The 14,551-nt window shown below is 39.5% G+C and overlaps 1 protein-coding gene across 4 annotated transcripts in view; it reads left to right on the top strand.

Annotated features, from left to right (window-relative positions):
- LOC101582876 (transmembrane protein 56) overlaps positions 1-14,551 on the top strand; it is a 109,490-nt gene that overhangs the window by 21,374 nt on the left and 73,565 nt on the right. The window lies entirely within an intron of this gene.

Genomic DNA, 14,551 nt, shown 5'->3' with positions numbered 1-14,551 from the left:
CTTGCCAGGAAAGCACTTATTCTACTGAGCCATCTTCCCAGCCCTTGGGTCATAATTTTAGGCTTAATTTTTGTTTCTTTTTGGAGGTTAGGTTTTGGGTTTCTTCATATATACTAGATATTAGTCCTTTTTTGGAAGACTAGCTGGCAAAATTTTTTCTCCATTTTGTAGTTTTTGTGAGATCTGTTTTCCCTGTTCACTCTGTTGATTTTCTTTGTTGTGCATTTTTAATTGTATGTAATCAATGTCAATATTATTTCTTGTTCTATTAGAGTTCTATTCAGGAAGTTTTTGCCTGTGCCTACCCAGTCAAATGTTTCCTTTATGTTATCTTTCAAAACATTTACATTTTTGTTTTATATCTAGGTATTCAATCCATGTTGATTTGATTCTAGTACAGGTTGAGTAACATGGATCTGATTTCATTCTTCTGCATGTAGATAACTGCCTTAACAGTACCATTTGCTGAGGCTCTCTTTTCTCCAGCATGCATTTTTGGCTTCTTTGTCAAAAATCAGGTGGCTGAAGGTGCATGGATAGAGTTGTTTCTGCGTCTTCCATATTATTCCAATGATCTACATGTCTATTTTTGCATCAATACCACACTGTTTTTGTTACTCTAACATTGTAATATAACCTGAAATCTGGGATTGTGATGCTTTTCTCATTTTGCTCAGAATTTCTTTGGCTATTCTGGATCTCTTGCAGTTCCACTTTGTTATGGCTTGGGTCCAGTTGTCCCCCCAAGGCCCCATGCAGTCATGGGGCAGACTCCTAGAGTTTGTGATTAACTCATACTCCACTGGGATTATGGGTGTGAGTAGGACTCAGCCTGGGGCAGCTGGCCTGAATGCAATTTAAGGGAGACAGACTCCTTCTCTGTTGCCATCGTTTCCCACTACTCCGCCCATTTGCTCTTGCTCTTTGCTGCAGCCCTGAACAGTTGTTCTCTGCCTTGTACCACTCTGCCTGAAGCCAGCTGAGTAAGGACTGAAGCCTCCAGTACCTGTGAGCTAAACAAACCTTTCTTTCCTTATTTCTGGGTGTCGGGTATTTGTCCCAGCAACAAGAGAAAAGTAACCAAGACAGAATTTGGTACCAGAGAAGTGGGGTTGTTGCTGTGACTAAACCTAACCATGTGGATCACAAGCTTTTTGGGAATGGCTTATGGGAAGAGATAGGAAAGGCTTGGCGATGTCGCCTACAAGAGAAAAGTAACAATGTTAATTTTAGGATTGTTTTCCTAGCTCTCTGAAAAATTGTCTTGGAGTTTTAATAGGAGTTGCATTAAATCTCTATATTGGATGGGGCACTACAGCCATTTTATTAATATTGATTGTGCTTATGAGGGAACATGGGGTGTCTTTCCATTTTCTAACATCCTCTTCAGCCTCTTTCTTCAAAGTACTTTAGTTTACTTTGTAGAGCTTTACCCCTTCCTTAATTAATTGATTGCTTGGTATTTAGTGTTTTAGAAACTATCAGGAATGGCTTTGTTTTCCTAATTTCTTCTCTGTGGGCTCATTACTGGTGTATAGGAACAGTGTTGCTTTTTGTGTGTTTATTTTGTATCCTGCCAATTGCTTAATTTATTAATTCCAAGAATTTTTGGGTGAAATTTTTGGGTCTTCTATATAAATGTTAGCATCATCTGCAAACAATGAGAGTTTGATTTTTTTTTTCCTTCCCTGTTGATGTCTATTTTATTTCTTTTTTTCTTGCCTTATTGCTCCAGCTCAAGTTTCAAGTACCGTATTGAAGAGGAGTGGCAAGGGTGGACACCCTGTCTCATTTCTGATTTTATTTTATTTATTTTGGTGGTACCAGGGATTGAACTCAGGACCTTGCACTTGCCAGGCAAGTACTTATTCCACTGAGCTATCTCCCCAGCCCCCTCATTTCTGATTTTAGAAGAAATGGTTTTGAATTTTCCCATTTAGTATGATGTTGGCAGTTGGCTTATCATATATGGCTTTTATTAGTTTGAGGTAAGGTCCTTTTATACATATGTTTTAATAAGAGTATTTTTGATGCCTGTTTCTTTTTTTTTTTTTTTTTCTTGGCGGAACCGGGGATTGAACTCAGGCCCTTGCGCTTGCCAGGGAAGTGCTTATTCTCCCTGGCCCCAAGAGTATATTTGTATACAAAGGTGTTAGATTCTGTTGCAGGTCTATTGAGATGTTCCAGTTTCTATACTTGATTCTATTTATGTGGAGTGTTACATTTATTTACATATTTTGCACCATTTTAAAAAATAATAATAAAACTTTATTTATTTGGTACGGGATCTCACTACACAGCTCAGACTTGTAGTGATCCTTCTGTCTCAGCCTCCCTAGCACTGGGATTATAGGTGTGTAATGCCATGCCCAGTTTTGGTGGCCAGTACTGTGTGCCCAGGGTTCTGGGTTGGCGTGGCATGCGGTACTAGGGATTGAACCCAGGTCCTTGCGCTTGCTAAGCAGGCACTGAGACTGCTGAGCTATCTCCCTAGCCCTGGGAAATTTATATTTCATGTTTCAATTTTTGTAATTCATATGTTTGTAGGAATTTGCCAATTTCTGTTGGATTCTTTAATTTATTGAAACATGTTTTTAAATAGTTTCTTAAGGGGCTGGTGAGATGGCTCAGTGGTCTAAAGCACCTACGTAGAACAAGCTAAGCTAAGCACAGCACAGGGACTACGGTTCAATCCCCCAGCACCACATGCCAGCCAGCCCCGCCCCCTGGTGGGCTGAGCAGGCCACACACACACACACACACACACACACAAAATAAATAAATAAATATTAAAAAAAAATAGTTTCTTAAAGTCTTCTGGATTTCAGGGGTGTTTGTTATAATTTTGCCTTTTTTATTTCTAATTTGAGCAATGTAGGTCTTTGGTAAGTCTGGCTAAGAGTTTATCAATTCTTATCCTCCTGAATGACCAACTCTTTGATTCATTGAACCTTTGTTTTTCTTTTTAGTGTCGGTTTCATTGGTTTCCATTCTGATAACATTTTTCCTTCTACTACTAGTTTTGAGATTGAATTTGCTTGCTTCTCTAGGACCTTGAGATGTAGCACTAGATCATTTACTTTGGATTTTCCAATGTAGGCATCACATGTGTGAAGTGCCATCTTAGAACTGCTTTCATTGTGTCCCACATGTATTTCTGAGGCAGTTTTATCATTTGAATTTTAAAATACCTTCCATCATTTTTTCTGTAATCCACAGATCATTCAAAAGTGGTTTAGTCAGTTTCCATGTGTCTGTGGTTCTTTTTGCTGTTATTTCTAGTTTCACTGCACTGACTGGATAGAATATAAGAGATTATTCTTTTGTATTTATTGAGATGATTTTTACTTAAAACATGGTCTATTTTGGAGAAAATTCTGTGAGAAGAATGTATATTATGCTGTTGTTGGTAGATAAATCAGTTATATCTGTAAAATACATTTGTTCTGTGGTGTTGTTTAATTTTGACATTTTGCTGATTTTCTTGTCTGATCTGTCCGTGACAATGTGGTGTTGTAGTCCTCCACTATGATTTTTTTTTTCTATGATTGTTTTGGTAGTTTTTTATTAGTAGTTTGGTAGTTTGGTATTCTTTCACATAAAATAATTTTTGTTTTATGAAATTGGGCATTCCAGCATTTGGTACTATGTCCTTACAATTATTGTTTCTTCCTGCTCAGTTGCTTCCTGTACCAATGTGTAGGGGCCTTCACTATCTATTCTGCTCAGTTTTGGTTTGAAGTCAGCTTTGCCAGAAATGAGAATAGCTATTCTTGCTTGCTTTCAGGCTCCAGCTTCATGGAATATCATTTTTATTCTTTTACTTTCAGTCTATTTCTTTAGAGATGAAGCATGTCTCTTACATGCAGCATTTGGAGTTTTACTTTTGATCCAATCTGCCAATCTGTCTTTTGTTTAGACAGATCAGACCATTTACATTGATAAGTATGGGAAGATATTTACTTATTCCTGATGCTGCATTTTTCCCAGGTGATTCCTTTTTAATTTTCCTTTTAACTACTCTACAGTGAAATTTATTTTATTCTTTTTGGCTCTTGGGTCATTTGACCTCGCTGTGTCTGTTCAGGATTTTTTGAGCAGTTTTTGCAGTGCTGGTTTGAGTGAATTTCTTTAGTTCGTCTTTGTCGTGGTGGTCTTTATTTTTCTGTCTTTTTTTTTTTTTACTGGGGCTTGAATTCAGGGCCTTTCACTTGCCAGGCAAGCACTTATGCTGCTGAGCTATCTGTCTCATCCTGTTTCTTCATTGTTATGCTATATGTCTAGCTGTCCCCTCAAAGCCTCATGCAGTCATGGGGCGGGAACTTCTAGGGTTTTTTAAAAATTCATTTTAATGAGAAAAAAATAAGCAGTGAAACAGTTTCAAAACAGGTTTGTTGGACAGTTACAATAATTAATACATTGCATATTGTTGTCTTCATAGTAGTTTTTCAGAGGACAAGGTGCAGACATGATATCTTGTTTAAACAATATTAGTACAAACCTTTCTTCTCATTGAACTAATAGAAGGTAGCTGTATATCTATCCAATTTTTTTTTTCTTTTTTTGGGAAACATTTCCTTCCTTCATTTTGGGTGTTGGGTATCTGTCCCAGCAAGGAGAAAAGAGTAATTGAGACATCTGTCTTCTAACTGATCATGCTTACAGCTAAAATATAGTGTTCCTAATTGTAGTTCTGTAAACACAAAGGGAGAGAAGAGTAATTGAGACTCAGTAGGGATTGAACTGAGCCATCTCCTCAGCTCTATCCTAACTTCTTTGTATACATACATATTTTTTTCTCACTATAAAATAGTCCTTTATATCCCCTTCCCCTTTTTTTGTGGTACCAGGGTTTGAACTCAGGACCCTGTGCTTGCCAGGCCAGTGTTTATTCTACTGAGCTATCTCCCCAGCCCTGGAGAAATCTTTAAAGGACCTTTTCATGCTTGGTGCCACTTCAGCTATTGTAGGTACTTGAATTCAGCAAAATAATCCAATATAGTCTGACAGTCCATAATACTGGTGGGTTTTCAGCAGAACTGGCAATTGTCTCAAGTTGTTGACTTGCACCCTTTGTAGCTCAGCATGTTAATATGGCTTTACTTTTTATACCGTGTAGCTATACTATTCTGCTGGATGATTAAGACCAAGTTAAAGCAAGACCTATATAAGTAAAAATGTAATTTTTGTATCTGACAAGATCAGTCAAATCCTTTCAGGATTTACCCTTAAACCATGTATAGCACCTTATAGATCCTTTGTCAGTGCCAGCCATCTGGATGAGTCATGGCCATTGCTTGACCAGTTTGCTCCCTGTGAAAGCCTATGAATGTCTTTATGAGTTAAATGTGTTTCTTGTGTACAGCATATTGTTGGATTTTTCTTCCTAATCCATTCTGCCAGTCTATTTGTTTTAATTGGTGAATTGAGTCCATTGACATGGATGGTTATATTTGAGATGTATTGACTTACGATTGACATGTTATTTGCCTGCTGTTGTATATCCCTTTTTCTCCTGTGTTTAATTCTTTGCCTTATTTGCTGGGTTCTTTCCATTCTCATTCGTGGAGTTGTGGTCATTTTGGTCCCTCTCTAGGATATCTTTTAGTAGTCTGGGTAGGGCTGTTTTTGTCATCATGAAATTCTTTAGTTCTTTGTCATGGAAGTATTTCACTTCTCTATGAAACTTGAAAGTTTTTCAGGGTATAGCATTCTGGGCTGGAATTTGTTTCCTTGGAGGATTTGAAGTACTTTGCTCCATGCTCTTCTTGACTTGATGGTTTGGGAAGAGAAATCTGTCGCTATTCTGATGGGTTTTCCTTTCAATGTGATCTGTTTCTTTTCTCTAGCAGCTTTTAGTATATTTTTCTTGTGCTGGATTTCTGGGATCTTGATTATTATAAGTCTGGGTGTGTTTTTAATTGAGTTGATGTTATTTGGAGTTCTGTATGCTTTGGTTACCTCAGATTGTTTCCCCATATTTGGAAAGTTTTCTGCTACTACTTTTTTTTAAATATTTATTTATTTTTATTTATTACATTTATTTATTGTGTGTGTTTGTGGCCAGCTTAGCCCACCAGGGGGCGGGCTGGCTGGCATGTGGTGCTGGGGGATTGAACCGCGGTCCCTGTGCTTTGCCAAGCTTGTTTTAAGTAGGTGCTTTAGACCACTGAGCCATCTCTCCAGCCCTCTGCTACTACTTTTTATTATTATATTACAGTATATTCTTTTTATATCATTTGCATTGACTCCTTTCTCATTGATGCCGATTAGTGTTACATTGTTTTTATCTGTGCATCATCTTGCAGATGTTGATTTTTTTTTTTTTCCTGCATCCTAGTTGTTTTTAAAGAGCTTTTCTTCCCTTTTCACTAGCTGCAATGGTGTTTTCAAGATCTGAAACTCTATCTTCACTTTCACTCAAATGGTTTTACCAGTTTGTGATTGAGGGTTTAATTTCCTGTATATCTCTTTGAATCTGCTTCATGCATTCTATTTCTTTCCTATATTGCTTATTTAAGGATTCCATTATTTTTCTTTTCTCTATTTTTTATCAGTGTCTTCTTAAGCTAGCACTTATGATTTTGTTATAGTTATCATTTCTTTTTTTTTTACTTCAGAATTTATTTCTGATCTGATTTCTTCTATACCTTTCTGTAGTTTCTTTACTTCAGACGCTATTATTTCAGAGATTTCAGGTGTGTGATTTCCAATTTCTTCTATGCTTGCTAGTGTCTTCTGCATTTTTTCTGGGTGAGCTCAGGACCTAAGAATGCATTTTACTCCTTCTCTTTGTCATTTTGTGTAGCACTGTCTTCTGACCTTTGGTGTAGAGCTTTGGTACAGTTATTACCTTAGCACCTACTGAAATTCTTACCCAAGAGAGATTATGTGGTTAAGGCAGCTACAGTTTTGTGTTTACAGAACTACAATTAAGAACACTAATAATGGGTAGTAATACTTAGCAGTTGACCCTGGGATTATGGGTCTCAGTATTTCTGGGATTATGGGTGTGAGTGCTCCACCCAGCCTGAAGCAGATAGCCTGAATGTAAAGTAAGAGAGACAGAACAACAGACTCTCTGTGTAGCCGTTGTTGCCACTACTCCTCCATTTGCTATCTTGCTCCTTGCCACTGACATGGTACGTTGTCCTCTGCCATGTGCTGCTCTGCCTTGGAGCCAGCTGAGTATGGTCTGAACCCTCCAGTAACTGTGAGCTAAATAAACCTTTCCTTTCTTCATTTTGGGTGTCAGGTATCTGTCGCAGCAAGGAGAGAAGAGTAATTGAGACATCTGTTTTCTAACTGATTGTGCTTACAGCTAAAACCTTCAGTTGTTGCTCATTTCCAGTATTTCTGCTTGATTACTTTTCAAATCCCCTTATTCTCTACTGATGGGATCTTTCATGTTTTGCATTGTCTTCATTCAGCTGCCTGTTTCTTGTTTAAATGTGTTGATGATGCTTTACATGTGTTGTGATGTTTAAATGTGTTGAAGTGGATGCTTCATTTAGTTGTTTACTTGCATCTTCAAGCAAAGAGACAGTAAGGTATGTGAAGGGATAGTGGAAATGTGGTAGTATAGCTAGAAGAAGAGGCAGAGGAGGGTGGCATCCAGTTACGCCCTCGGGTCGCACTGAGATGGCGACTGAGACTGAGTGTGGTGGTGCGTACTTGTAATCCCAGCGCTTGGGAGGCTGAAAACAGGAGAATCACTCTAAGTCCGATCTGTGTAGTGATTCTCTGTAGACTGTACTAAATACATAAAATGAAATACAAAAATAAAGCCTAAATGAATGATAAAAAGAGAGAGGAATGGTAAGAAGATGGTCCTTTTGGTTAGGATGACTATTTGTGAACATATTGAGGAGCCTCTAGGGATCTAAGTGACCACAGAGAGGAGTTCAACCCACAGCACTGGGTTCCTGTCTATGCCCCCAGCACAGCTTCTGGAGCAGGCTCTGTGCTGCCTTCCAGCTGGGCTGCACCCAGCGTCCCAGGCTGAGTGCCTGCCGTAGCCTCTGGTCGCTCAGCCCCTTCCTTCTCTCCAGACACTGGCATGCTTGGCTTCCAAGTGTTGTGGGCTCTTTTGGTTGTGGAGCAGCTTCTCCGGTCTTCCTCCAGCTCAGTGTCAGCAGCCCCTGGGGTTCATGGATGGGACGGCCCTATCTGGTGCTTTTCCTCCAACCCAGATGCTTGTGCAAGCCCGCACCTTGGCTCTCCTGATGGCTGTCAGGCTTGGAGATCTACCTCGCACAGTGCCCACAGAGTGCTGATGCGTGGCACACAAACGCTGGGCAAGCACCACTGGGTCTGTTTGTCAGCACACCCAGGGTGCACCACTTCTCCCTCTGCTCAGGCCCCCAAGTGTCACTATGGATTAAGTTGCTTCAGTGCCCTGTGCTTTGGAGCCACAAGCCTGAGTTTTTTTTACCTGTTTGCTATCTTGTTTAGATTATATTTCTATCTGTCTCTCTGTTTTTGTCCATCTGTCTCTATCCCTATGCCTCTCTCTCTGTCTCTCTATCTCTGACTCTCTCTGTGTGTCTCTGTCTCTTCCTCCTTTCCTCCCTTCTTCCCTCCCTCCCGCTTTGCACAGGGTGGCAACCACTAACATGGGTCAGTGCCTTAGCCTGAACCTCCACACTACTATGGTTGGGTCTCCTAGACTCACTTTTAGAAGGCATTGAAGTTTAGACTAATTGCTTATCCTTCCTTCTGACCAACTTCTATCTGTCCCCTACGACTTCTGTGATGGATGTTTGGACACTTCTAAATTGTTACAAGGTGCTTCTTTAAACTAGACTCTTCCCTTGCTGTAGTGTTTTCCACTCGTGCCATTTTGAGTAATACGCAATTTTGTTGTTCATTTTTCTACATGAAAGTTCTTTAACTATTTAAAGATACTGTCAAATCCTTTCTAAGGAATCTTGTGTTCGCACTAGCCGCACAAGCCATTTATATCTCCAGGTTATGATATGGCTTCTGAAAGTCACTCTTATCTTCACTTACTTACTCAGTGTATGATTGCTTCCAAGTCGATTGGGACTCAGCCTTATTTTCATTAAAATGCAAACTTTACCTTATCTGATTATAAATGAGATTGAAGATTTTGTATTTGATATCTTTTTAAACTTTGTCTTGCATTGATTACACCTCATGTTTTATGACAACTTTTAGGAATATAATGTTAAGGTTGTGTGCTTTGTGGGAGGCCATTGTGCTGAGTTCTGCATTGGGCCTTTTAAAAGTTTGTTTTCATTTCATTTTACCTTTATGCCTGGGCGTCAGTATTTCAGCTAATAAAAACAACTTTGATTTTGATTGTTAACTCAGTGCATTAGTTATCTTCCCAGGCTTATGTTTATACACATATGAAGTAGTTGAAAGAAAATATTTATAAAAATATTACTGGAAATAACTTCAAAAAGGGAAACCTTATGAACTGTCAGGCAGTGTCTCTCAAATCTACTTTCTATTACTGATCTACATACTGTCTATTGATTTTTAGCTAACCTTGGATTTACTTAATTTGTTATCTAGTTCCATATCTTTGTATTATTTATAGGGATATCCAGAGCAACTCGTGGCACTTCACTGGAATGTAGTTATCCTTCTCCTGGTATTCTGTAGCCCACCAGGATTCGTCAGTCATTTGTGGGAGGAAGGGCTGGGAAGGCACCAAGGGTGGCAGCGCTTTTCTAGGTTGGGAGAGAGGGCAGCGTTGTGGATGGCGGTGCTGTTCACGAAGATTAGGAGCCCGGGAGAAGGGCTGGTTTGGGGCTCAGGGTGTCTTGGGCTGATGGCAGCTCCCGAGCCTCTAGATGCCCATATGGGGCCCTCTACAGGTTGGTGGGCCACCCAACGCCATGTGCACCGTGTGGGGAGCTGCAGTTGCGCGCAGCATGAGCAGTGTTGAGAGTGTGCCCTGCAGAGGGCAGAGGGCAGAGGGAGTGTGGACTCTGGAGTGCAGAGAGAGGGGCTGCACTGGGCAGGAAGGAGCCGTCAGCACTGCTGAGCTAAGGGGCTGCATGCCTGGTAGCCTTTGCCTTCTTGGTGAAATGGGAAGATAGGTTATTATTGATAGATTTTAACGGTGTCACAGCAGAGAAACACTCAGAAGGAAAGGGGAAAGGGGCTTTATTATAAAGGAAAAGGGACTTCATTATCTTAGAGGACACAGAGAGAATTTGGGAAGATAAGGAATTCTCTGTATTGGAACAAAAGGAGGCTGAGGCTTTTATGGCCTTTTCCAGGGGTGGGGCTTGAGGGGGAAGTTTAGATAGACCTGAGGAGCTGATTGGGGCCTCCCCTGAGGTGGAGAGAAAGGTGAAAGGAAACTGCATCCTGGGCTGAGTTGGAGAAGAGGGGAGGTGGTCTCTGGGAAGATGAACTGTTGTTTTTAAGGGCTTCAGCCATATTAGATGACCACCGTAATAATTCAACAATTCTTACTAGGGCCATAACCTATAAATTATTACAGGAGAAGTGGAACTCAAATAGGAAAGGGAGCTTGCTAAAGGTTAGAAAAGGAATGCAAGGCCTGAAGGAGAGAGATGGTTTTCCAGCTTACCTCAGAGGCAAACACAAAGATATCCTCCAGTAAGGTGTTTTGTTTTGTTTTTTCTGCAGAACATTACAGAAGTGGTTCTTAGCTGGGACTTGAGTAGGAATGTGAAGAAGTGGAAGTGTGTGCGTATGTGGAAATGCATTGGTGATTCAGGCAGATTCTCCAAGGAATCCTTGTATTTCCAAGGGAATGACTAACAAGGAAATGAGAGCTAATGGCTGGGGTTGAGGGAGTTGGTTCTAAATTCAGCTAGTGGAGTCTTTTAGGCTTTGGCCTCAGAGCACAGTGTTGGAACTTTAATAGAAGAGGAAGTAATCGTTTAGTTCACAGTGAGTACCTTTGGCTAGCTCTTCACTATTTTTGTATCACATCCACTGGGCACCCCTCCCTCTCCCCCCAGAACAGGAACTATCCTTTTAGCACCCTGAACTCACCACTTTACTTGCTGAGAATCAATTTCTGGGCTTCTCTGCTGGCTTATAAAGATGCCTCGCATTTAGCATACCTAGCGCCAGCACAGGGCCTGGGATACCATAGACATGTGCAGGTGTTGGATGGTCTGTTGGCGGAGTGAAGACAGTCGGCCCTGGCAGTTCTGTGTTGGGGTCCCTGCCTCTGGGAAGAGAGGGGCTGGAAGAGGGGGGCTTGCATAGCGGAGGGTGGATAGGCCTGCTCCAAACCCTTTCATTTCTTCACTAGGAAGCCAGCTTCAGTTAGTTTATCCTGCCTGGGGGGGCATAATACAAACATCATTGTATTCAGCAGGTCTCTGGAAGGGTTTCTCTGCTATCCACAATTCCTGTGAATCCAGATGGGATAATTATATTACAGACATCATGTCTAGATAATCTTGTGAATTATACTAGAAATATTTCCTGTACATGTTGTATAGCTCTTTTCTAGGAGAGCTGGTTTCTCAGCCTTCTGCCCCCTGCTAGCTCCATGTAGAGCTGTATGTATGAGGTCTAATCCTACCCTATTTTTGCTCAGTATGTTCCTGTGCCTCATGATCACCAAACTAAGAGGCTCTTATCTGTGGTACTAATGAGCATCATTTGCTTTTATCCAATTTGACATCTCCTTGCCTCTTTGAGGCTCCTGAAAAGAATGAACAGAGGAGCTGTTTCCATCCAAAAGTCCTGATTTTCTGGGGACATTTGTAAAAATCTCTGGATTAGTTCTTGATTTGTGATGATTTGGCAGCTGCTTATTAAGAGGCAAAGCCGGCAGAAGAACAATTTAATTGGCTTCTGTCTGTTGAGCCTTTAATAGAAGCTCTAGCTTGAATACGAGGAACATTTTATTTAGTTTTAAATGAAACATTTTTGAAAGGGAAACTCCAAAGATATATCCCAAAGACCAACTGAAAATAAGTTCTGAAAAATAAAATATTCATCCAATATAACAAAGACCTAATAAAAACTAGATTTTAGGGGGAAGAATAAATTTCATAATTTTGAATTGAATACTTTTTAATGTTTCATTTAAATTAACAATTCCTAATTATATAATGTTGCATGATATAAAAATGAGGCATGATCAAAATATATGGTGAAAATATATGCTTAAGCTACATCTTACATTAAACATATTACAGTAAGAGACACTTGCCACGAATTCCCCTCAGAATGCTCCTCCCTGCTTTGCACACTCCCGTTACTTTTTGCAACTTTTTGAAGCGGATCTCAAAGTCATCTTTTGTGTGTGTCTTTGCATAGTATGATAAAAAATTGGTGAATGTGGCTGCCAGGTGCCGTCCACTGCAAAGCCAGGCTTATAAAAACCTCCCAGTGCGTCCCCGTCCGCCTTGTTCACCAGATCTGGCATCATGCAACCTCTGGGTCTTTGCCAAAGTCAAAACGACCATAAATGGCAAATGTTTTCCATGAGTTTAGGACATCGAGGCAGCTATGACAGCAGGACTAAAAATGAAAAAGGGCTTCCAGAGCAGCTTTAGAAAGTGGTGAGAACCATAGGATATGGATGTTCAAAAGGAAGAGTAATTTTTTGAGGGGAACTAATGGCAATGTATCTAATGTATCTACTGTAATACATTAGAAAAATTTAATATTACCATAATTTTGGTCAGATGTCATGTTTTTATGACAACTTTTAAAAAACTGTCTTGAAATGCTCATGGCATGTGTTGAACTGTGACAGAAGTTCAGGAGCAGCCCATGCCTGTAGACTGCTCCAGGCCCAAGAGGGATCAGCCAGGGCCTTCCCGGCCATCGACTCTCACATGAAGACTAGATGCACACTCTCTTCTACTGTGTGGTTCTGTTTTCTTTAGTTTTCTGTCCACCTGGCCTCCAGATCTCTGTGTACTTTAATCTTAGAAAAATATTTTCACTTTCTATCTCACATAGCAAATTATAATGATGTTTACTGTATCTATAAAACTTCCTTCTATGTATTATTTGGTTAATATTAGATGTAGGCTTAAGGCCACAAATTAGAAAAAATTAATATCTAATAAACACATATTGAACTAAAAAATGAGCATTAAAGTTAATGGCGTGTCACAGAGAAAAATTACAATGTTAATAATTTTACCAGGCACACAAACTAAAAAATTGAGAACAGAAATCATTACAGATGTATGAATTTTGTCAGAAGGGGTCCTGTGGGAGACTGATTGTTATTGTGATATCCTGGTTGGAAGGGAATGAAGTGGGGTTATTGCTCGTTCATGCAGTCACTGACTTGGTTTGTCTCTAGCGAGTTGGCGCCTGTAGGTATCTTGATTTCTTCCCATTAAGTAGCTGGAAATGTGTATTGATTCATCTCCTTTTCATTTGAGGATCAACTGTATCAAAGAAGGAGCCATAGAAATGCTATATTTGCTGGATATGATCAAATACTTTATTATATTTTTTTTTGTCCTGAATGTTCCTAAGAATTTTTGGAACCAAATAAAGTTCAGCTCAATGAGATAGAAAACATACTTTGGGTATGAGCGTGTGTTTGTGTGTAAGTATGCATATTACTGTTCTTCCTGCTGTCTCTATCATAAAGCTGTGCTGTACAGGCTGGCCTTGAACTCATTATGTAGCCTAGGCTGGCCTAGAAGTCAGAGCACTAGCTCCCCCGCCTCGGCCTTGTGGATGCTGCGGTTAAGAGTGTGTGCTGGATTAATTTAAAATACTAATTTAAATTTTTGTTTTAAATTTGTTTTTGTTTTTGTTTGTGTTTTGTCCCACATAAACACATATATATTTTTTTGTTTGTTTTTTAACCAGGAATCAAACTCCGGACCTTGTGCTTGCCAGTCAGGCATTGTATGTGCTACTGAGCTATATAGCCCTGGTTAAAATTTGTTTTTTGTTATGCAATTTTTTTTTTTTTTTTTTTAAACTTGGATCAAACTCAAGACCTAGCACTTGCCTGGCAGAATTTCAGCCACTGTTTTGTTACTGCAGAAAATGTCTTATTTTTTATTTTTTTCAGTATTGGAGATTGAACTCAGGACCTTGGGCTTGCAAGGCAAGCACTGATTCTACTGAGCTATCTCCCTGGCCCTTGTATTATGTTTTTTACTTGATTGGTACTTAGCAGTTAACCAACTTTCTCAATTCATAGATGAAAAAATTGAATCAGAGAGAAATCATGCAATTTATGCTAATTATGATTGAAAATGTTATTAAAAAGAATAAATTAAAATACTGACCATTCCTTCTTAATGTTAAATTTTAGGCATAGATAATTTTGAATATCATGACTTTAAAATATCTTCTGAAATTTATGATCTTTAAAATAATAGGCTTTTACTTGTTTTCAGGCACAAAGGTAAGTTGAAGAGATGGAAAAGGACAAGAAATGCAGAAGGCCCACAATTTCATATTTTCTTTGTATTTTTACATTGCGCTAAATTGGCTTTTCTCTAATGAATTGGCTTCAGTAGTTGAATTTATTCCTAAAAATGGAAATATTACTTTTAAATGGAAACACTTCATCCTGGGTTATTGTAAGGTAATAATT

This window comes from Octodon degus, unplaced genomic scaffold (assembly GCF_000260255.1).
Source record: "Octodon degus isolate 3935 unplaced genomic scaffold, OctDeg1.0 scaffold00074, whole genome shotgun sequence".
NCBI classification, from domain to species: domain Eukaryota; kingdom Metazoa; phylum Chordata; class Mammalia; order Rodentia; family Octodontidae; genus Octodon; species Octodon degus.
The sequence above is the reverse complement of the archived record's forward strand: the minus strand, read 5'-3'. Positions and strand labels throughout refer to the sequence as shown.